We start from the raw sequence: 23996 nt of genomic DNA on the forward strand, positions 1-23996 counted from the left end.
CCAAGGTGACTTACTGAAGGCAACTCTCTCTCCTGGCAATGTCATGAAGCTTAAGGGCAATGATGGCCTATAGTGATATATGACTTACAGTGGGATGCAGTGGGAGGAGAACTTGGGGATGGTGCAGAGCAGAACCTAGGGATTGTAGGAAACTTCATATAGGATGTTTAGGGGAATAGACGTAGAAAGGGGAAAGGGGAGGAACAAGCATGGGAAAACAGAAAGAAAAGGGAGGAAAGGGTTCAGTGGCATGTAAGCAGTGGTAGGTATGCTTGCCTGCCTGAGAATCTTGTTTCATCACTACAGTCTGTCCTATACTCTTATTAACTCACATTTCTTCTGTGTGACTGTGCTCCCCATTCTGAGCCTGTGTTTTTGACCAGCTGGTGAACCTCAGAATGGACCAGCTGCTCAGCAGGACAGGAGATCTTCACGCCCAGTAAGGCAAAGCCATGTAGGGTCCGAGGGACCTGAGGATCTGGGTGCTGGCCAGCAGAGACCCATGCTCAGGTTGGTAAGTGTGCACGCACACATGTGTGGGTGGTTGGCCATCTCCCAGGTGGACCAGCCAGTGCACAGGACAGGCAAGAAGACCCTGGACAAGGTTTCCCCAGGTGTCTCCCTGAAGAACCAGGGATGGGCCATGCCCTGGTTTCTACAGTTCACCAGACTCACCTACCTCTAAGGTAAAACCCCTTCATGGCTTAAATTGATGGTCTGCTGCCTGAGTTGTTTGCCATGTGATGTGTCCTGACTTTTTTAATGCCTGTGGGTAAGCCTACAACTGGGGTCTCCCTTTTAGAGGTCTGTGGCATGTTACTTTAATGTCTGGGCTTGGGGTGGACTGGAGAGTGTGAGAGCAAGGGTATGATCCTCTGTCTAATAAGAAACCCATTCCCAACCCCAAACAAAGAAGAGGGAAGTCCTTAGCATTGGAAAAGTATATTTTTGGATGTCAGTGTAGTGGAAAAGAGGGCTGCTGTCTCTGAGGAATCCCAGCGAGTCTAAGTGGGGCATTGAGCAGTTTATGTGTCTCCTTGGGAATACGGCAAATGAGGCCAAATGAGCAGGATAGCCTTTCCATCAGCTTGGAGGTAAATAATACCCTAAGAAGCTTTATCTTTCATCGCTAATGATTTTAATGTCTTGCTGAATTTTTTTTCAGCTCTTTGGGTGCTTTCTTGTATATTCAGTCACAGGGCTGAGATTCGGCTAGGCGCTGTTTCCAGCTGCATGAAGACCCACATGTACAGGGTAGGGACGTGGCGGTGATGGAGGGGTGTGCCCGTGGATCCGTGCCCACATTGCACAGCGTACCCCAGCGTCAGCCTCGCAACCGGCTTCTCACAGCCCCTGCTTCTCCCAGGCCACCAAGCCAAATTAGCCTGGCTTGGCGATGGGACTCACCATGCTGGCTGCAGCCCTGCATCAACCCCAGCAGTGATGCTGTGCCAGGAGCTGAGCCAGGGGGTGGCGTGGAGAGGGGATCGCTCTGCCCCTGCTTCTTCTGGGCATCATCCGATAATGCCTCCGGGTCTTGCAAGTGGGAATCTGAAGCAGGACTCGCGCTACTGGTGTTTTGCCTGATCTCAGCTGTGCAAAGCCCAAACTCTTCACAGGTCCCTTTATTTCTGTTTTCTCTCTGGAGTGTTGGTTTACCTCTTCAAGCAGGCATTGATTACCTACACTAACATTGTTTTGTCTGTGTTCAGGCTGCAGTAAATGCTGTGTGGCTCTGGGGCTGACAAACGCCGAATGCCAGCTGCCTGGGAGAGCCTGGGGAAGCTTTTCCTTGGTTCATAGGAGGTAGTATAAGGAAAGCCCTTATGCTCCTCAGGGAAAGGTATGAGACATCTAGTAATTCTACAACTCTCATAATTTTCTGGTGTTTGCCCTGAAGATAGAGAGATCTGGGTTTGGTTTGGTTTGAGTTGTGCTTGAAGAAGAAATAGGGTGGCAGGTGTCATTTTTGGTGCTGGGCTAGAGACCATAACCCTTTTTTTCTGGCCTGAATAATGAAATCTTGAAGAAGGGGCATAAGATTCCTCCTTGGCTTGACTCACAATTTTAACTTCCTAGGGCAATTATCAGCTAGATCTCTTCACAATATAAGGGGGATCTCTCAGCACTTCTCTAAATGAGAGGTAGGAACAAGTGTGGTCTTCCCTTGCTCTCAGTTTTTTGTTGCTGTTCAGATGGGGAGGAAAAAAATCACTTGTGCATATAGCACTTATTCCTTAAAAGCATACAGCAGGCCCTAGCTAAGGCTGATAGGAGCCCTCTCTAGCTTGTGCGTCTGTCCTAGGGCATCTGCAGAGCAGCTCTGCAGTGCACGCTCCTCTTCAAGAGGCAAGAGTTGGTTTTTCCTTTTTACTTGCAGTCCCTTTTGATCCAGAGCCTGAGGTTATTACTGTCCCTTCGCAGCACTGACTACAGGGCAGATTGCCTGTTTCTGCCGAGGGTGCGGGCAGTGTGACAAACCCTCCGAGGCTGGCTAGCGGAGGGTTTCTGTGTAAGCCCAGTAGAGCCAGTCTTCTGCTGCAGTAAAGCAGGAGTGAGCGTGCTCCCTGCTAGACCCTTGGGTGGGAGCGAGCAACAGCAAAAGCGGCCCATGCAAAGAGGCTGATAATCAGAGGGAAAAAGAAAAATCAAACACTTGACATTTTTATTGTGGGCAGTTTGTCATTCACGTGATTTTGCAGCGTGTTTTCACTAATAAAGTGACACTTAGTCAGACTTATTTAAGCTGCTGCTCTCTGCAAGGGACGGGTGCTTTTTCTTTTCCTGCTTGGGCTGTGGTCATCGCTCCTCAGTGAAGTGCTGGGCCCTTTCTGCTCTCCCTGTCATGTGTAGCCAACCTGAGACAGCTTTGGCTGGTCTCTCTTAGACATTGGGGAGTGGAGGGTCTTGGCATCTCTGAGGGATGAGGTTCTCAGCAGAAGCCTGATGTTCTCGGCGGAAATAAATTCAACAGGTACCATCTTGCCTGTTGTTAGGGGGGTAACGACCCTTGAGTTATGATAATGCAATTTTGTCAGACCTCAGAAATTACATTGCCATGGTCACTTTTGGAGTAGATGCTGTGTGAAAGTCCCTGTTGATTGACTTCTTCCCTTAGTAAATTAAATACAGCTTTTACGGCAGCTGGGTTGAGTCAGCCCTGCTGGCAGCTGCCTAAGGCCTGACGAGCAAGGTTGTCTGTGGGTCGCCCTCATGTTCCTGGTAGAAGGAAACAAAAGCATTTTCAGTTCATCACCAGATCCCACTGAAGACGAGAAGGAAAATGTTTTTCTGCTCTTCCCCTTCCCGGTCCCATTCAGGGCACAAGGTGATATATTCCCAGCAGCATCAGACTGAAGGAAACTCGTGTCCTTCTTGTGGTGGGGGGAAGAGTGGCTGGAGCAGAGCAGATCTGTTCTCAGTACAGCCAAAATATACGATGGGCCAGTTGTTAGGGGAAAGGCGTGCTGTAATTGACTTTACAACTCATTAATATTTGCCACCAGGATAATCAATACAGCTTGTTGTATGGGGTCTGGCTGGGATGGAGTTAATTTTCTTCACAGCAGCTGGTATGGTGTTGTGGTTTAGATTTGTGACCAAAGCAGTGCTGATGATAACACAGGGATGTTTTAGTTACGGCTGAGCAGTGCTTGCACAGCATCACGGCCTTTTCTGCTCCTCACACCACCCCACCAGCAAGCAGGCCAGGGCTACACAAGAAGCTGGGAAGGGACACTGCAAGACCTCACTACAGGAAAGACACTGAGGTGCTGGAGCACGTCCAGAGAAGGGCAACGAAGCTGGTGAAGGGTCTGGAGAACAAGTCCGATGAGGAGCGGCTGAGGGAACTGGGGCTGTTTAGCCTGGAGAAAAGGAGGCTGAGGGGAGACCCCATCGCTCTCTACAACCACCTGAAAGGAGGTTGTAGCGAGGTGGGTGTCGGTCTCTTCTCCCAAGTAACAAGCGGTAGGACGAGAGGAAATGGCCTCAAGTTGCGGCAGGGGAGGTTTAGATTGGATGTGAGGGAAAATTTCTTTACTGAAAGAGTGGTGAAACATTGGAACAGGCTGCCCAGGGAAGTGGTGGAGTCCCCATCCCTGGAGGTATTTAAAAGACGAGTAGATGAGGCACTTAGGGACATGGTTTAGTGGTGGACTTGGCAGTGCTAGGTTAATGGTTGGACTCGATGGTCTTAAGGGTCTTTTCCAACTTCAATGATTCTATGATTCTATGACACGGCTGGGACAGCTGACCCCAACTGACCAAAGGGATATTCCACACCATATGACGTCATGTTCAGCATAGAAAGCTGGGGGAAGAAGGAAGGGGGGATGTTTGGAGTGACGGCATTTTGTCTTCCCAAGTCACTGTTACGCGTGATGGAGCCCTGCTTTCCTGGAGATGGCTGAACACCTGCCTGCCGATGGGAAGCAGTGAATGGATTCCTTGTTTTGCTTTGCTTGTGTGCGCGGCTTTTGCTCTACCTGTTAAACTGCCTTTATCTCAACCCACGAGTTATCGCTCTTTTATCCTTCTGATTCTCTTCCCCGTCCCACTGTGGGGGCAGTGATTGAGTGGCTGGTGGTGCTGAGCTGCCCACCGGGGTGAAGCCACAACACTCGTCCATTGAGCTTTGTACATGGTTTTCAAAGGTGAAGCAGGACAGCTTACTTCAGGTATTTCCAAATACCTTATTGAATGGGTTTGGCATTCAGGAACAGAGGGTTTAGGCACTCTTTTTGTAGTCTTCAACCTGCCTCAGTGATACACTTAAGATCTTCATTGTGGTAAGCTTGTGAATATCATCATGCTGATGGTGACCATTGCATTTTTTTTTCCATCAGTTGATGAGACAGACTGACAATAGTTTAATAAGTTGCTGCATTTACAGACTTTGATTCTCTTTTTTTTCACTTCTCTTCTTTCATAATTTTGGAGTTGCTAATTTTCTGACATGCAGATGTGGTTTGATCAAACCCATAGGGCTCAGTCCCTGAGAAACCTCCTGTGGTTCATCCGAACCAAGAGAATTCATCATTAAATGAACATATTGCAAAAACTGCTCATGCACTGAGTAATGCTGGTCCAGAGATGGATGCTCCTTCTTTGGGAGGAAGGAGGGAAGAAGGAAGTCAGACCAAAGAAGGAGCTCACTGCCTTGCTGAGAAACAGAGGGAGTAGGTGGACCTGACATGAGAGTTTTTCAGGCTGTGATAAGCTTGGCTGGAGGTGATGGAGCCATTGCTATGACACCAAACTCAATAGAAAGATAACACAGATGACAAAATACAGAAGACAATGGATCACAGAAGAAAATAGGGAGACAAGACCTGTATGGATAGCCAAAATGAGGAGGTTTGTTTTTTGGGGGTTGTTTGGGTTTTTTTCTTCTTTTCTTTCCTGGCTGAAGAGTGGCTTTGTAAAGCTTTTGCTAGAGTGAAAATGTATCTTAAAATTGTACCTGAGAGCCACTAGTGAGCCAGGGCCGTTCTTTGGTGTGGACGTAGCTGCACTTCTACAGGGGAACTTGGTAGTGGGTGGCTGGTGGCAGGAATGGAGGATGAGGAGGGTTCATTGTGCACCCTTACGGGCCCATTATTTACCTGAAAGCTGAGCTTACACATGACTCCTAAAAATCTTCTTTGGCTGAGCACCATTTAACTGTTCATATCCAGTTAGTGTCTTTCATTGATCTTTTCTACAAAGTTGAAGACACACAGCTTTTGAAGGTGTCCTCTGCTGGCCCCTGCAGAGTGGGCTGATTAAACCAGTTCACTGACAAACTGTTTTCTTTTGTGTCCACCTTTATTTTTGTCCCAATGAGGGTTTTTTTCCCCCTTTTGTTACTTAAATGAATAGTAACTCAGCAGTACTTGGAATGAGCTGTCTGTGACATTGTGGGGTTGTGTGAAGTCTGAAGGTTTTTTTTTTTGAGCAGGCATTGGAAAGCTTATTTTGTGGTGCAAAACGTCAAGCTGTGCTTCTGAGCTGGGAGCAGCAGCTGTCATTGCAAAGTCACTAATTTGGTCAAGTGTGGAGTCTCAGATTTAAAACATAGCAAATTCTCTGCTTCAGTTCTGACAGGTTTGTACATGCTATTTGAAAAGCCTTTTTTTTTTTTAGAGTTCAACCTTCCTAACCAGGCAGGCAGTCTCAGGACGTTGTTTACCATCCATGAGCTTACAGCCCATAAACCACTTACATTTCATTGCAATTGAAATTTGACTTCTGGTTTTGCTGCGAGCACTTTCCCATCTCTCCATGCGGGTATCAAATGTGCTGATGCTTGTGGCCCACGGTGGAGTCAGAGGGGAACGACTGGATCATGTACAGAGTTTTTTTTAATCCAGGTTTCTTTTGGCTCTGCACGTGTATCTTCCAGGCTCTAACAATGGCCAGGGATGAAAAAAATCCCATTTATAGTCTCTGTGTTGGGGAACACAATTGCTTGTGAGCAATTCTGGGGTCACAAGCAAATTGCAGGGCAAATGAATTTTCTTTGCTCGTGGGTTTCTAATGTACCTGACCCTTAATAAGGAGGCTTCACTTTTTCCCCTTGGATGTGTCAGGGATCAGGATGAGGAAATCTGTGAAGCCCAGCAGGACTGAGGCAGTCTGTGTGACCTATGGGATGGCTTGCACTTGACCAGGAGCATAAAAAAGTAGCATGCAGCTGGGTTGTCTGCTTGTTGGAGAGAGACATGGGCCAGAGGACTCTTTAAAGCTCTCCGAGTGGGACAGGATTAGTGTCTGCTGTAGGCTCCTGCTTCTTGAATTCCTTGCTTTGCTTTGTTTGCGTGTGCAGCTTTTGCTCTACCTGTTAAACTGTCTTTATCTCAACCCACGAGTTTTCTCACTTCTACCCTTCCGATTCTCTCCCCCATCCTGCTGAGGGGGAGTGAGTGAGTGGCTGGTGGGGCTTAGTTGCCAGCTGGGGTTAAACCATGACACATCCGTATTTCAGTCAGTCAAAACAGGCTTTAATAGGTGCTGTTTCAGTGTAATTGGTGTGCTCGGTTGGTTTGTTTCATGAACTTTTTTCCCTGTAACTGTGTGGTTTAGGCCGTGGAGGGAGCAACCATTGCTGCATTTCATAAAGGCAAGCCAGATGAGATCATGAGCAGTGCCTTCAAACACCACTGCATGTGTGAGGGCATCCACAGATGCTGGTTTGCTGGTTTAATGGTGAAGCTTTGCTGGTTTAGTGGTGACGCAAAACTTGCTGCAGCACAGCAGTGTTCTTCTCATTGATAATATATTTAAAAATACTCCTTGAGTGCGTATGTAATGTTTGTTTTCCAAGTATTTCTCCTGAGGGGCTTTGTGGCAGAAGGTGGTGTGGCTTTCTTCAAACAGGACCTCATCTTAAGATGTAGGTGAATTGTAACAACAGTTACAAGTAGAAGAGGCTTGAGTGCAATAAAAAGAAAGAGGAGACCTTATTGAGGTGGCTTAAGATATATGGAGACTCCCTGTTTTCTCTAGACCCTATGCTGGTGCCACCCGCTGCACTCAGGTTGATGTGGGTCTGGCTGCGGAAGAGGGGGCATGGCGATGCAACCCTGTGCTGGAGGGGGATATTGATGGTGATGGTTCCTTTATGGATGCCAGCAGCTACTTCTTTGTTTCTCCCCCTGAAAACGTGGTCCCCAGCTCCAGGCCTGCATCTCTGTCACTGATCCCCTTGGGAGTTGTTTTGGCCTGGGGGTCTCTGGTTCCCATCGCTCATCACCCTGGGCCTGGGCTCCTCCTCACCACACCCTCTGCCCCAGACCTCTACTCTCTCACAGCACCCCAACAGCTCCTCCCAGGCAGGACCATGACCTGCTGCTCTATTGGTGTAAAAAACAGGATTGCACAACCCAGAGCTGCTGTGGCAGCTGAACCCGGTGAAAGCCCCACCAAGATATGTCCCGGCAGAGCAAGCCTGAGCAGCCCCAGCTGACAGACCTGGCAAACTCAGGGCACAGCCCATCACCTGCTACCAGCAACTGTGGTACCCTTGTCCTGGGCCATGGGGCTTGAGGGTTTGGGTGTCGGGGCACCCCAGCGGGTCCCCACCGGCATGGGGACAGGAGATCAGGTGAGACTTGGGTCCAGGGAGGAGCAGAGGCACATTCCCCTCTGCTTCAATCCCACTACCAAAATGTGGGAATGCCTTGCACCAAACACTTCTTTAGGGGATGCTCGGGGTGACCTGGGTGTGTTATGAGTGCTTTGGGGAGGGCTATGTGGGGTGCTAGCGTGGATGCCCTTTGCAGCACACAGATAGAGCATTGCTCTTCAGGGACGTGGCAGGGGTTTCCAAATTCATGACAGCTTGTCGAGATTGCAATGCTATGAATCCATGCTGTCCTCTCATCTTTCCAAAAGTGGGGTGGAGTGGGGTTGGGGGAAGAGCTCTACTCTTTGCTTCTCTTCGACTTGGTTTTCAAAACCAATGCCTGCAGCCAGAAATTATGTGCTGGGGGTGCTTGTTCTGACCTGACAGCAGAAAAAAACCAGCACAGTTCACAAAAGCAATGGAGGTTGCTTTGCTTGGTAGGGTGGGCATAGCCTTTAAGAAAAAGCAAACAAGCCAAAAAACCAGAAGAGGGAGAAAAAGAAACCCAAAGACAATGACAGTTACCCCCCACAAAGGACTCAGCCCCCCTCCTCGCAGGGCGAGTGCTCCAGCCCAGCCATCCTGGTGCCCTCCCCTGAGCCCCTCTGGTCTGTCGACATTTCTCCTGTTGGGGCCCCAAACGGGATGCGATGCGCGGAGGAGGCCTGATGGGCGCTAGGCAGAGGGGATCCCCCTGCTCTCCCTGTTTTCCCACCCGGTGCCCTCGCCACTCACCGGCACCGCCAGCCCAGGCAAGAGCTGCACCAGTGCAGTGACGAAGTCAGGTCTGGAGAAGACGGTTTAAGATTCAGGGTGAGAAAAAAAAGCAGAGCAAAGATCCATAACCATAAAATAAGTTGCAGTTGCTGGAATACAAGAGAGAATAGAAGCAGGATTAGGTACTACAGGAAAGGTTGGTAAAACAACAGCATTAATTACATGGAAATCCTGGACGAAATAGTAGGTGTTCTTCCCTGTTTTTTTAACAGGTAAAATGGGAGTGTTACAACGGCTGCGAATATGAGCAATGATGCCTTGCTGCAAAAGGGAATCAATAACCAGTCGAATACCTTCCTCGGCTTCCTTTGAGACAGAATACTGAGGAACACACGGGAGAGGCTTTTCCTGATTTAAAGTAATTTGGACAGATTCAGCATTTAGCACGTGACCTACTTCATAACTGTGAGAAGACCAAAGCTGGGAAGGTACTTGCTCTAAGATACCCTGGAGAAAAGAGAGGTCTGGTGAGATGGGCGTCAATTCAGATCAGACGCCAGGAGGTGGAGAAGAGAGATGAATTCTGCCTGCCGCCTTGCTGGGACATCCAGGAAGCAGTCGATGGTACATCCGAGTTTGCACAAGCGATTTTTGCCCAACAAGTTAATAGGAGCAGCAGGGCTTAAAAGAAAAGCTGCCCTGTGCTGATGGGTGATGTGATCGTGGCCCAAAGGCATCAGCTGTGTGAGTACTAGAAGTAAAACAGGGGCCAGTGCTGTGAAATCATTGAGGGCATTCTGATTTCCAGTGACTGGCTGTTTGCAAAGATGGCACTGACTGTCGGCAGACACAGGCTGAGTAGGTTTTGTACTACTTAACCACCCTCGGGGGTTAGATACTCTCCTCCCACCCTTCCCAAAGAGGGTGTAGGCATTTTCTCATTGCTGAATTTGTAAAGCCATTAATTTAGCTTTGCTGTGTTCCTTTGCTTTCTTAGATTTGTTATAAAAATGTTGAGCAGCTGATATATGTGAACAGCAAAAGGAGGATCAGAGATAACATTGGTCCGTTACTTGACGAGGTTGGTCACCTCACAAACAGGGATGTAGACGTTTAATGCCTTCTTCGCCTCTGTCTTCAGCACCCGTGACGGGCCCTGGGACCCCCGCAGCCCTGTGTTGGAAGACTGTGACTTGGGGGGTGATAAACTCCCAGCCGACTCTGAACTTCTTCGAGACTTGCTGCTGCAGCTGGATGCGCATAAATATATGGGGCCCGATGGGATTCATCCTAGGGTACTGAAAGAGCTGGCTGATGTCATCGCGGGACCTCCCTCCACTATTTTTCAGCAGTCTTGGGAGTCTGGAGAGGTCCCAGTCGACCGGAAGCTGGCAAACGTTGTCCCAATTTTCAAGAAGGGTAAGAAGGAAGACCCTGGTAATTACAGGCCTGTCAGTGTCACTTCAGTGCCTGGTAAAATAATGGGGGAAGGTTATTCTGGGAGTTACTGAAAAATGCTTGAGAGACACTGCAGTCATTGGCCATAGCCAGCATGGGTTCACGAGGGGAAAGTCCTGTTTAACTAACTTAATTTCCTTTTATGACAAGGTCACCTGTCTAGTTGAGCAAGGGAAGCCAGTAGATGTGGTGGGTTTGGATTTTAGCAAAGCTTTTGATACTGTCTCTCACAGTATCCTTCTGGATAAACTGTCCAGCACACAGCTGTCATAATACTTGTCATAAGACAGGTCCATCGTACGTTGGGTGAGCAATTGGCTGACGGGTTGGGGTCAGAGAGTTATAGTAAAAGGGGTGACATCAGGCTGGTGGCCAGTCACCAGTGGGGTTCCCCAGGGCTCGATTTTAGGGCCAGTGCTCTTTAATATGTTTCTAAATGATCTGGATGCAGGAGTCGAATGTACATTAAGTAAGTTTGCCGATGATACTAAATTGGGAGGAGCTGTGGACTCCCTCGAGGGTAGAGAGGCCTTAAAGCGAGACCTGGATAGACTAGAGAGCTGGGCAATCACCAACCACGTGAAATTTATCGAGAACAAATACTGGATTCTGCACCTGAGACAGGGTAATCCTGGTTATACACACAAAGTGGAGGACGAGAGGCTGGAGAGCAGCCCCTCGGAAAGAGATCTGGGGGTTTGGGTGGATGGCAAGTTGAATATGAGTCAACAGTGTGCCCTGGCAGCCAAAAGGGCCAACCGTGTCCTGGGGTGCATCAGGCACAGCATAGCTAGCTGGCTGAGGGAGGTGATTGTCCCACTTGACACTGCAGTGGTGTGGCCGCACCTCGAGTACTGTGTGCAGTTTTGGACGCCTCAGTGTAAGAAGGACATCAAACTATTAGTGTGTCCAGAGGGGGGTGACCAAGATGGTGAACGGTTTCGAGGGCAAGACTTATCGGGAGCGGCTGAGGTCACTTGGTTTGCTCAGCTTGGAGAAGAGAAGGCTGAGGGGTGCCCTCATTGCAGTCTACACCTTCCTCAAGGGGGACAGTGGAGGGGGAGGTGTTGATCTCCTCTCTCTGGTGACCAGTGACAGGACACGAGGAAATGGAATGAAGCTGTGTCAGGGGAAGTTCAGATTGGACATGAGGAAAAGATTCTTCACTGAGAGGGTGATTGGTCACTGGAATGGGCTCCCCAGGGAAGTGGTCACGGCACCAAGGCTGTCAGAGCTCGAGGAGCATCTGGACAACGCTCTTAGTCATATGGTTTAGTGTTAGGTAGTCCTGCGAGGAGCAAGGAGTTGGACTCGATGATCCTTATGGGTCCCTTCCAACTTGAGATATTCTATGATAACATTTCCTCTACTTTTTTTCCCTCCCAGCCAATTACAATATTTTGGGTATTTTCAGAAACTTTAGAACCCAAGCCTTGAACATAAATTGAAACAAGTGCAGGTCTCGCTTGCTCCATAGGGTTTTCTACTCCTGCATTACTTATAAACATTTCTCTTAATCTATCCAAGTAGCCTGCTGATTTTCATCCTTGAATCGATTGCATCCATAAACCTTATTCCAGTCTGTTTTCCTAGGACATGCTTGGGAAGCAATATTCAAAACAGAATCTCTGTGCTGTTGACAATCAGCATTTGGAACGAGCTGTGCTGGCTGCTTGGCCGTGTCATACAGCCTTATTAAAGCTCCTTGTGGCTCTGCAGATATCGTGGACAGACCACTCGGACACGTGCATCTTCGTGCTTCCGAGTACAAGACTCTGAGTGAGGTGGGTTTTGTTGTGAAATAAACCCATCCTTCCCCCCTGCGAGGAGTTTTCCTACTTGACTTAACTGCTTTAACATTACAATGTTACCTGCAACTGCTGAATTCAAAAGCATACGGCGATGACACAGGTAAGCGGATTGCTGGACAGCACAATCGCCAGCATCTCTCGCTTATGTCACCCAGAGTGACAACTTTTTCCTTACCTCTTGTGGCCCCGAGTGTGTGACTCTCTGCCTATTCTGTGTCTGAAGTAGGGAAAAAAAATCCCCAACACCCAAAAGCAGCTAAAAGCATCATATAAAGCGAGAGTTGCCATTTAAGCAAAGATGTGACGCGCACCATCCTTCCATCAATGTTTTATTGCCACAACACTGTGACATGCATCACTTCAATGTTATTTCATTTGGCATAGCACAGAAATTCCTCTACGTTTATGTGCATCTAGCATGGAATGCACCACTGCAACATGCGTGCATTTCAACTTGAAAACGGTGGCTGCTCTCCCGCACTCTCTGCCCACAGTTTACTGCTCCCCCCCAACACTTCGCTGCCGGACAAGGAGGGCCGAGGGCGTGCAAGGCCCCTCCACCGGCCCCGGCGCACCGCGCCGGGCAGCAACACCCGCCCGAGCACCCCCACCCCCGCTACGTTCAGCCCACGCGGCTGCTTTGCTGCCGGTTATTTTTCACCCCGGGCAGGCTCCAGCTGCAGCCCAGCGCCGCCGCTCTCCCGCAGGACGGCTATGGGAAGCGGGGCGGGGGGGGGGGAACCCCCCACCCGGAGCAGCCCCCGGGGGGGAACCCCCACCTGGCGTCCCGGAGGGAGTGGAGCGGGGCGCCTCGGGCCCGGCCCCCGCCGGCCCCCCGCAGCCGTACGCCGAAGGGGCCGCTCTGGCCCGGGATGGCCGGGCCCGCCCGCAGAGCGCCCCAGCCGCCCCTCCAGGCCGCCATGCGCCGGCACAGGGCGACTGAGCGGCCGCTCCGGCCCGGCCCGGCCCGGCCCCCTCAGCCGCGCAGCGGCGGGGCCGCCACCCCGGAGCTGCCGCCGCGGCCGTGAGGCCCGAACCTGCCGCCGCTGCCGGGCGCAACGCCCGGAGCGCTCCGCCGCCGGCGGGGAACGGAGGTGTCTGGGCGGGAGCGGCCGGACCCGTCGCCCCCACCCCGCACGGGGCTCTTGTGCCTGTGACCAGCCCCCGTGTGGGGCCCGCGTCCTGTCACTGCCTTCATCGCCCGGGTCGCGCGGGCCCTCGGAGGCCCAGGCGCTGTGGAGCAGCGGGACCAGGTGAGGACCCTCGGTGGAGGAGGAGCGGGGCAGGGCACGGCGACGCTGGCCCTGCACGGGTCCAGGGGCCTGGCAGGACGCCCCCGTGAGGGAGCTTCCTCATGTCCGTGCGGGAACACTCGCCATGACCTCTGGAAGGTCCCAGCAATGGGAGAGGTTCCTGGTGACTGGAAGAAAGCAAATGCCACCTCCCCTCTTCAAGAAAAGCAAGGAGGAGGAACTGGGGAACTGCTAGCCAGATGGCTTCTTCTCGTTCCCAGGGAAGGGGATGGAGCACCTAAGCCGGGAAGCCATTTCCAGGGGCGTGAAGGACAAGAGGGTGATCAGGAGGAGCCAGCGTGGATTTGCAAAGGGCGAGTCAAGCACCCCCAACCTGATCACCTTCTACTGTGAGGTGACCACATGCACCCTCAGCACACAGGTGATTACAGAACCGGGAGGAGTGTCTGAGGCACTAGAGGATTGTGCTGCCACTCAGAGGGATGTCAACACGCTGGAGAAATGGGCTGACGGGAGCCTCCTGAAGGTCAACCAAGAGTTCTGCCCCTGGGGAGGAACAGCCCCAGGCACCAGGACATGCTGGGGGTGCCCGGCTGGAAAGCAGCTCTGCAGGGAAGGCCCTGGGGGGTCCTGGTGGACACCACGTTGAACCTGAGCCAGCAGTGTGCCCTTGCCACAAAGGCGGCCAATGGTGTCCTGGGCTGCATGAGGAGCAGCGTTGCCAGCAGGCGGAGGAAGGGATCCTTCCCCTCTGCTCAGCACTGGTGAGGCCACACGCGGAGTGCTGTGTCCAGTTCTGGGCTCCCCAGGACAAGAGAGAGAGGGACAGACTGGAGAGAGTCCAGCAAAGGGCCACCAAGATGGTGAAGGGACTGGAGCATCTCTCTGATGAGGAGGGGCTGAGAGAGCTGGGACTGTTCAGCCTGAAGAAGAGAAGGCTGGGGGGATCTTCCCCATATCTACAAATATCTGAAGGGAGGGAGCCCGGCTCTTTTCAGTGGTGTCCAGTGTCCATCCAGCTCGGGGTGGCCCTGTTTGAGCAGGGGCTTGGACCAGACAACCTCTGGAGGTTCCTGCCAACCCCAACTGCTCTGTGAGTGTGTGATGCTGGCACAACAACCAACAACAATAGGGACCACCTGAAAGGGGCCTGAGAAAATGCAGAGGTGTGCAGCACGCTGCCAGATGGACTTTGCATCACAGGGTCTGTCCCTGAGGTTGGGGAAGCTCCTGGGTGCGGTCCTGAGAGCCCTCTCACCCCATGACGTCACTTATGATGGGCAACTATAAATGCCAGCATCGAGTCCTTCTGGCAGCACTTGAGGCATCGAGTCCTGCCAGCCGCACTGGGGGCATCAAGTCCCGGTAGTGGCCAATAAAGTATTGAGTCCCGGCAGTGGCACTGGAGATGTCCAGCCATGAGCTGGCTGCCCTGGGCACTGCCATAAGTCGCCTCCAGGGAGGGGACCTGCCCCATCTGCCAGGGCCCCTTTGAAGACCCTGCCTGCATGGCTCTGTGCTGGCACGTCTTCTGTGTTGAATGCATCTGGCACTGGGCCACCGCCAGCGCCACCTGCCCACTCTGCCAGCAGCCCATCACCTCCATCCTCCACTGGGAGGAGGACAACGATGAGGGGGATGAGGCCTCCGCCTGCCATCCCCAGGGCCAGTTCTACCCCTACGCGGGGCCAGGGCTGTGGCAGCAGGGCAGCAGCGGTGTCAGGGCCCCGCAGCTCCCTGGCCCTGGAGCTCCTCCGCTGGGTGTGCAGAGCGCAGCTCCCACAGGCCCCTCCAGTGGGTCCAGAGCCTGTCCTGGTGCTGGGACTGCGATGGGCGCAGCCGGCTCCAGCCCTGGCTGGTGGCCCTTGAGGATGCCTCGTGGCTGTGGAGGGTCCAGGAAGAGGAGCGGGGCTTGGGTGACAGGTGCACCGCCGCGCCAGGCCCTGCTCCTGAGTGGGGCGGCCAGGCACCCTGGGGCCCACTGGAAATAAATACACCTGGGATGCTGGAACGGGTCATGCCTGGGTTCTTCCACGCCGGTTTGCTTGCCCCTGCGGAACTGGGGGAGTGGGAGGGATACGGCCCTGGGAACTGGGGGAGAGGGTGGGATGTGGGTCAAAAAGCGGGGGAGAGGGAGGGATATGGCTGTAAGAACTGGGCGGAGAGGGAGACTTATGGTCCTGGAAAGTGGGGGGGAGAGAGAGGGATGTGGCCCTGGGAACCCTCCCCAGCCCTGGTGCCAACACTGCCTCTGGCTCTGGCTCCGCAGCCAGGCAAGGGTGGCCTTGCAGGCCAGGGAGGAGTTTCAGGGCTACTTTATTCCCTTTTCTCAGCTTCCCCTGCCCCACAGAGCCAGGCCCCACGCTCCTGCAGGCCCCAAGGAGGTCACTGACCAGGAGCACACCAACGAGTCAGCCCCTCGCACCCTGCATGCCTCCAACACACACATCAGCAGGAAGCATTGCTCAGAGCCTTCTTCCCCCACCACAGAGCCCCCTGGGAGCAAGCACTAGTTGTCCCGGTCTCTGCTTCTAGCTTCCAGGCCTGAGAGGAGATCCTCTGAGGCACCACTTGCCTGACCTCTCCCTTCCTCTCCTGCCCACTGGAGAGATGGGCTCCAGCCTTCCTCAGAGCCACTGCCCAGGGGACATCGCAGTAGGTACCACAAAACCTATGTGGGAGAGGACCAGGTAGAGCAGCCCTATAAAGTCTTGCTCAACAAACCAGCCCTTCTCTCATGCTTTGACTTTTGTCTACAAAGCCAAGGCCCCGTTTCCTGCACACAGCATTTCAGAAATGTGCCAAGCCTTCCAGGGGAAAGCACCAAGGACCCTGGGAACAGAGCCTGATTCTGGGTCAGCTTTCTCTACCACACTGCAGTGACTTACTCCAAGGGCACAGGACAGCCCTGCAGAGCCTCTCCTCAGGAGCCAGAGGAGACAGCAGCATGGTCCAGCTCTAGCTGCACTCAGCCAGACAACTGACAGTTGCAGCTGGACCAGCGCAGCTACATGCCACCACCGGGTTCTCGACAAAGACCAGAGACAGCTCAGTGCTTCCTTTGCCCAACTCCGGACAGAGGCTGGGAAGATGTAGGCTGAGACATGCAAGCACCTGGGAAGCCATTCTTCTTACTGCCTGGACTGCTGCTCTACCAGTTCTTCATCCACAGGCCTGACGGTATCCAAAACACATCTCCTCACACTCTCCTCCATGCTCCCTGGCCACCCCACCTGCCAGAGAAGGGAAACAGGGTCAGCTCCTGCACACCCCTCTGACCTGCGCCAGTCCTTCCCTTCACTCACGCAGGGAGGCACAACGTCCCGTCTCAGGGGGCATTTCTCAAACCCTGTGCCAAGCAGCTGTGAGCCTGGCATGGGGCTGACTACCAGACAGCCCCATGGCAACATGCACAGAGCGTTTCAGACCTACCTCCACGGGTACAAGATGAACACCAGGCTATGAGCTTGGGGGTGAGTGTTCCTGCCTACAGACACTCCTGAGATTTTGAGGACCTCAGTAAACTGCTCAAATAAGACTTCAGTGCCTACAAACGGTCATCTCCTATAGACGCTTGAGGTGGCCTGGCCAAGTTACAGGTTTGGGATACAGTAACAGACACCAGAGCAAAAGCTTGAGAGATGAACTGATCCCAGAACTACATAAAAAATGCAAATCAGCAGGAATTACCTGGGTTGAAATGACAGTAAATCCAGTCATTCACTAATACTGGGCTAAGATTAATATCAGGGTGCGCAAAAACTTAGATAACCATGGTTATCAGGCTGGCAGGAAGCAGGACATGGCTTCTTTGGATGAGTGACTCGGACCAGCCAACAGGCTTGGGAAGGTCCACATTCCCTGACTCAACTGCCATGTTTTATTGCTGAGTCCCAGAAGGGCTATCAGAGCTCATGGACCAACCATCCCACCCCACCTCTGCTCCATCTGGACTAGTTAACCAATCATCACAGCCCACCTACATCCCACCTCTGATCTGTCTGGACTCGTCAACCAATGGCTGTGGGAACTGGGGGTGGAGGATGGGATATGGTTCTGGGAACTGGGGACAGGGAGGGACATGACCCAGGACTTGGGACAGAGGGAGGGATATGGCCCAAGGCTCTGGGAAGAGTGAGTGGTTTGACTGTGGGAACTGGAGGACAGGGAGGGAGGGCTATGGCTGTGGGAACTAAAGGGAGAGAGATGGATATTGCGCATGGAAATTCAGGATTGCTTGATTTTATGGATTATCCAAATCTCTTTTCACTTCACGGCCAGTGCCAAAATGATGGCTTTGCTTTGTAGAGATGTTAACCTCTCAACAGTCTCCAATGGAGGCTGAAACTGCTTGACTAAGTGGTAATGTAAGGCAAAATGCCACTAGAAGGCATTAATGCTGCAGAGGAAAGCACTGGGGAAGGGGATGGCAAAAAGCAGGGCTGCTTGCACAAGCTTAGCTTGGCTCCCGCACGGGAGCACAACTGCAGTCTAAAACCCAGCCTGCCCTGTAAGAACCGGCACGTACAGTGGAAGCGTTTTTCCCAGTAAACTCAGCAAGCTCTTGTGCCTGTCCTCCACTGTATAGTTCAGCTCAAAGGTAGAAGGAGTTTTGCTCCTATCCAGTTATTGACTGATCACTCTGTTAAAAGCCTTGCTGTCAGGGCTTGAAAAACATGGCAAGTCTCAGCTGGGGGCGGGGAGGTTGTTCCAGGTAAAGGGATCAGGAGGTGTCTGTCATCCTTGTGCCCACCCATGCTGTCAGCTGGAAGGAGCCAGCCCTTCGCTCTGTGTGCATGCTCTAGGGAGAAAGACTGAAGAGCAGTGTGTTGCACTTCCTACTTGACACATTGGTCCAGCAAAGCCTACCTCAACTCTAAACTCAGGCTCAGTATTTCCTCACACACACGCACACAATGCTTTCACAGTTTGGTTTCTCCACAAGCACAGCTATTCAAATGTCGGCATGAGCATAGTATCCCACAGTGCGTAGAGGGCAAAACGTGCTCTGCACAGGAAGACAATTTGGGCCTTACACAGATGAACTTGTCTGATGAGCAAATGACAAAGTTGGGGATTTCAAAGCTGCTGACACCAACAGCTCAGCATTCAGGCCCCAGGAAGAAGCACTTCTGCCCCCAGGTGGCAAGCAATCGATATTTAAAGGAGCACGAAGGTGGTAACTTAGGACACTTGAGAAAAAAACAGTTCCCAGCATTAAGGGATACAGTGGAAATGCAACATCAAATAAAGTAACACCTGAGTAACCAGCAGGCTAGGGGAGAAAGGCAGGGGCCAACTGCAAAGGACTGAGTTGTAGTCTACAAGCTCAGAAAGAACAAGACCTTGCATGCTGAGGTGCCCATGGGTAACAGTCCTGGCAAGCAAGCAGATCTAACTACAGCATCACCATGCAGACCTGCAGGAAGAAGAGGGCAAACTGCAACATAAAATCCCATGCGTCACATCTACACAGTTTGATTGATGCAAATTGTTGACAGAGAAACCTGAACCCAGCAATAGTCCAAGGTTAAAGCCAAACACTGTTCTAAGCTCCCTGAACACAGGGATTGAAGCCAGAGTGCACACATGGGGGAGAAGGCAGTGGTACCTCTGCACACAGGGGTGCTTTGGTCTTCTGAGCCTCCTTCCGCGATTTTCGGTACAGATTTTTGGTGATGTCCTGTGGCTGTTTCACCAGCTCCACAGGGTCCACCAAGCTCATCGGAACAATGCCAAATGCGTAGAAATACTAGAACCAGACAGCTCAAATGCAAGAAGCTTTTGTCATGACTGCAGGTCTGAGGAGGTCAGCTCTAAACCAAGCCATCCTGAGATGGTAACACATGACTCAGCACTGCAAGAACTCTGTAAATTAGTGCTTAAGCTAAGGCAGGACATGAAAAACACGCTCCCTGTGCCAGGCTCCCACCCAGTGCAACCAAGAATTTATGGAGTGCTTCCAAGTGGCTCATTTCACTTCAAGGAAAGACCTTTTGAAAAAGCAGCAGCGCATCCTGTGTGAAAAAGAAATGACCTTGATCCTCGCCTGTTTCCAGGCCTTCTCCTGCCCAGAACTCCCGGACCTTTTTGGTTACCAGGCCTGGTTCCTTTGCCTTCTCAGCCACTACCAACATGCCCTTCTATACCAATATTCAGTAACTTTCTTAAGGGGAGAAGAGAAACAGGTTAAAAAAACCCAAACAAACATAACCCCCCCCCTCCCCTCCCACCCCAGAAGGTTGTGTTCAGTGATGTGTAACAGTTCCTTTGGAACTTCGCTTCCTTCCTAAAGCAGGCGACGGGAATGGAAAATATGTAAAGCAGCTGAGGACAAGGAAGGAATGGCAGCTTTCCAACCATTTTCCCCTGTAGCTAAATACCATTTGACCAGGTAGAGAAATGGGGAATGCTATTCTATGACTACCGTAAAGGACTAGCTGAAGTGATAAATTTTCTAATGGTGCTTGTCGATGACATCAATACTCAGATGATGGGATTTGAGAAGGGAGAGGGCAAAGAGACACTTTGCTATTTTGTAACTCCAGGAATTCACCCATTAAAAACTGCATGTAAGACAGAAAAGAACCTTATGTTTACAAAGTCAAACATTCAAAACTTCGAAAATACCAGAAATAAAGGTTGCTTGTGTCATCTAAATTTGGCCCTTTTTTGCTATGAAGGATACAACCTTGAATTACATTATTGCACACGCACTTTTTAGCACAGGGCCCCATTTTATCCAGTACATAGAATGGACAATGTCTATGGAACAAGTATCTCTTTAACAGTTTTAATCTTTGTTGTTCAATGTATGGTGAAAGACCTTATTTACTGAACATTACTTCCACTTGAACTGAAAAGAAGAATAAAAATGCCCTTCTGAAATTTTCTGTTACTCCTTATTTTCTATTTCATTTCTTTTGCTGCCACTGTACGTGCCGGTTCTTACAGGGCAGGCTGGGTTTTAGACTGCAGTTGTGCTCCCGTGCAGGAGCCAAGCTAAGCTTGTGCAAGCAGCCCTGCTTTTTGCCATCCCCTTCCCCAGTGCTTTCCTCTGCAGCATTAATGCCTTCTAGTGGCATTTTGCCTTACATTACCACTTAGTCAAGCAGTTTCAGCCTCCGTTGGAGACTGTTGAGAAGCATTGTCCAAATGCCTCTTCAACACTGACAGGCTTGAGGCATCAACCACCTCTCCAGGAAGCCTGTTCCAGGGTTTGAACACCCTCTTGGTAAAGAAATGATTCCTACTGTCAAGTCTGAACCTCCTGCAGCTTTGAACCATTCCCAGGCATCCTGTCGCTGGATCCCGGGGAGAAGAGATCAGCACCTCCCTCTCCATGTCCCCTCCTCAGGAAGCTGTGGAGAGTGATGAGGTCGCCCCTCAGCCTCCTCCTCTCCAAACGAGACAAACCCAGAGTCCTCAGCCGCTCCTCAGAGGACATGCCTTCCAGCCCTTCACCAGCTTTGTTGCCCTCCTCTGGACGCATTCGAGGACCTGAACGTCCTTCTTAAATGGTGGGGCACAACTGATGGGATTGCATTCCTGTGCTGTGTTCCCCCCTCAGTGCGGGAATGCAGTTAGTACAGCTATTATTCATTGTTTTAGGATGTGCTATGTCAGCATTCATTTGCCTTGCACGGCCCTTTGCCAAGAGGAAAGCATGGTCTTCAAATGCACTGGCTACCAGTTCATTGCCAAGCGTAACTCAAAGCATACGTTTGATCTCATAAATCCCATGTCGTTTGAAATCCTTGCTACTTAAAGACTGAGGGCACTCACGGCAAGGGAATTTGTCTCCAGCCTCGCTCTGCCTGCTGATCTATCAGGTCCACCTTTGCACACATGGAAGAGCCTGTCTCATCACACTCAGCTGGCATCAAAATGTTGAGATTCTTTAACTGAATAGACAGACTCTGTCAGCTTCTTGCACTCATTGCACCAGTTTTGCAAACTAATTACCATGTGTGTGCTAGAAGATTGTTATTCATTGTTTCTTTTATTAATTAAAAAAAAAAGAAGTTCCTTTGTATCTGAATAATGTCATCAGTGATTTCATCACACCGACATTCTCAGGTGGTTTCAGGTAGGCGTATAAAAAGTAAAATCTTCAGTCCTTTGCAGCTCTCTTACAGGAACGTAGGGACTCTTAAAGACAGGCAGTTGCCTTCTAGTGTCAGATGGCCACCTGGCCAGCCACCTCCTTACCAAAGATAGCCTACTAGAAGTTGTCGATACAGCTAAAATATCCTCTGACATGCTAAAAGGACAAATACTGCTGTCATCGGTCCTTTGTACTAGACCCGCTCACTCTATTTTAGCCAACTAATTCCTATTTTAAAGATAAGCCCCAGCCAGGAAACAAGAACTGTAGCTTCTTTTAACCAACAGACAGAATGTCATCCTAAGCCTTCATCCACCCTCAGCGAAGAGGGAAACAACCAAGGGGGACAAACTTGTCCTTCCAGGTAGACTCTCCACCTGATCTTTAATTCCACCCACCCTCTCTGTCCATATCTGCTTCTCGTTCCAATGCTGCTGGACCCCCACACTCATTTTACATTATGGTTCTCAGGCTGTTTGACTTTCCTCATCCCTTGCTGTTAAGCTCTTTCTCACAGCAGTCTTTTGCTGTAGCTTTTCTGTTTTCCACTTCTCTTCAGCTGCCTGGCTCTGCTTTGTGGAGTAGTCTGATGGCAAAACAGTTTTTCTGCTAAAGTTAGAACACAACCCCCCTCCTTCCAATACAACCATTTTGTTCAATGTTAGCAGTACAGAGGGCTCAAATCTGTAGGAACTCTGCAGAGGGGACGAGGGAGGGAAGCGATTCTGGCTTCTTTCCCAATGATATAGGAAACTTAATATCCTCCTCCAGTACATACAGTAATGCTGCAAGCCTCTGCTGCTACTTCCGTATGCGAGTGTAAACAAACACAATTTACAAGGTAACACTTTGGATATTATTGGGTATCTGGGTAAATACGGTAACAAGATGTTTATATTGCATGTTTGTGTAATCCTTCTATATTCTTGCAATATCCTTGGAAAAGTCCTTTTTCTGTTTCCTTACATGCTCCAGTGAATATACTGGTAGCAACACATCTTTCAATACGCCTCCGTCTTGTGTGCTCTACGTCAGACTGGCTGCTGGCATTTCCCTGCGTCCTTTAGCCTGGCACACGAACAAGCAGGTCTGACTCCAGGCTGTGGAAGTGATGCAGTTTCTACCCTCTCTCTCACAACATCGTCTCCTTGTGCTGTTACACATAGCTACAGCGACAAGGATGGGTGGAAATTATACTTCCAGCAGCATTGGAGCAGGGTGACTTGAGAGGATATTGGAAACTTGCCTAAGTTCCCTTTTTGCTTCAGCCACGTTAAAACAGCTGTGTTCGTTATTGTCTCTAAGTAAAGATAACAGTAATTCAGTATCCCTACTCCAATTCTCTCCTAAGATTCTCAAGACCTCTTAAAATGCAGTTGAATCTTCATCCCAGCGTTCAAGGAAGATGAGACACAGGCGTGCTCTTCCCCCAGTGCCCCGAGAGACTGCAGCAGAGTGCCCCTCCACCAAGCTGTGCTGCCGCAGAGTGTGGCTCTCCAGGGGCCACACAAGCCCTGCTGCTGCCACACAAACCCTCGGGCACTCAGGCTTATTCTTTTCAGATTGATCTGAGAAGATCGAGATGCGTTTCAAATTTAAAACTCATAGGGGAAATCATCTCAAAGTGATCTGAAAAACCTCACCCTTGGTAACTGGCTTGTAAAGACAACAGTGCTCACCCCTGGAAGGATCCCAAGGCTCTTCTCTTACCTGAATTTTTATTTGGCAAGAGAGGGGCTGTAGGAATGACCAGGATCAGCTCCTTCAGCAACCAAAAAGTGCTGGAACATGCCAGAGCTGTATAGGGTATGGCACAAAAAGTAGCTCCTTCAACACTGTGCAACAGCCACCCTGCAGGTAAGTGATCCCTCAGCGCTGTGGCAAGCTCCACAAGCACTGTCAGCGCTGCAGACACAGCTTCAGTGAGCTCCCCTAATAGGAAGACAAGTCCCACATTCCCTTCCTTTGGCCCTTCAATACAAAGCAAATATTGGATTGCTGTACTTTCCAGCCTGACTGACAGTCCCAGAGAGCAAGTACAAGGGTGTGCTGCTGCTGGTACGGCTGGTCCATGCTGGCAGCAGATGTCAACTTTGCCTGCCTCATGGAACACAACCCACACAGTGTTGAGGGCTCTTGTAACAGCCTAAACATCCCAGTGGAAGTCTACCAGGGGCCGCACCTTCCCTACACTTGCTTGTGCCCATATATTCCTAGCTACAAGACTAGGAAGGGTCACTTGTCCAGCCTTCCACCTGCTTTGGGGTTGAGTATGTGCTTGGAGAACTTGGGGCATGAATCGTCTCATACCCAAAGCACAGAAAGCAAATAAGACACAAGTATGGAAAAGGTAGGAGGCATCTTTTGCATGCCCAGTTGCCTCCAAATTCCTGGATAATCATGTTTGTTTATGGGAAATTTGCTCTTCTTACATCAACTTTGGCAGCAGTTGAGATAATGGAAAGACACCAAAAAGAATATAAGTGACATTAGGATCTAGAAAGTCGCTGCTGTTTCATTAGCAATTGTACTTTCTTACACAG

This window comes from Aptenodytes patagonicus, chromosome 12 (genome assembly GCF_965638725.1).
Source record: "Aptenodytes patagonicus chromosome 12, bAptPat1.pri.cur, whole genome shotgun sequence".
Classification (NCBI taxonomy): domain Eukaryota; kingdom Metazoa; phylum Chordata; class Aves; order Sphenisciformes; family Spheniscidae; genus Aptenodytes; species Aptenodytes patagonicus.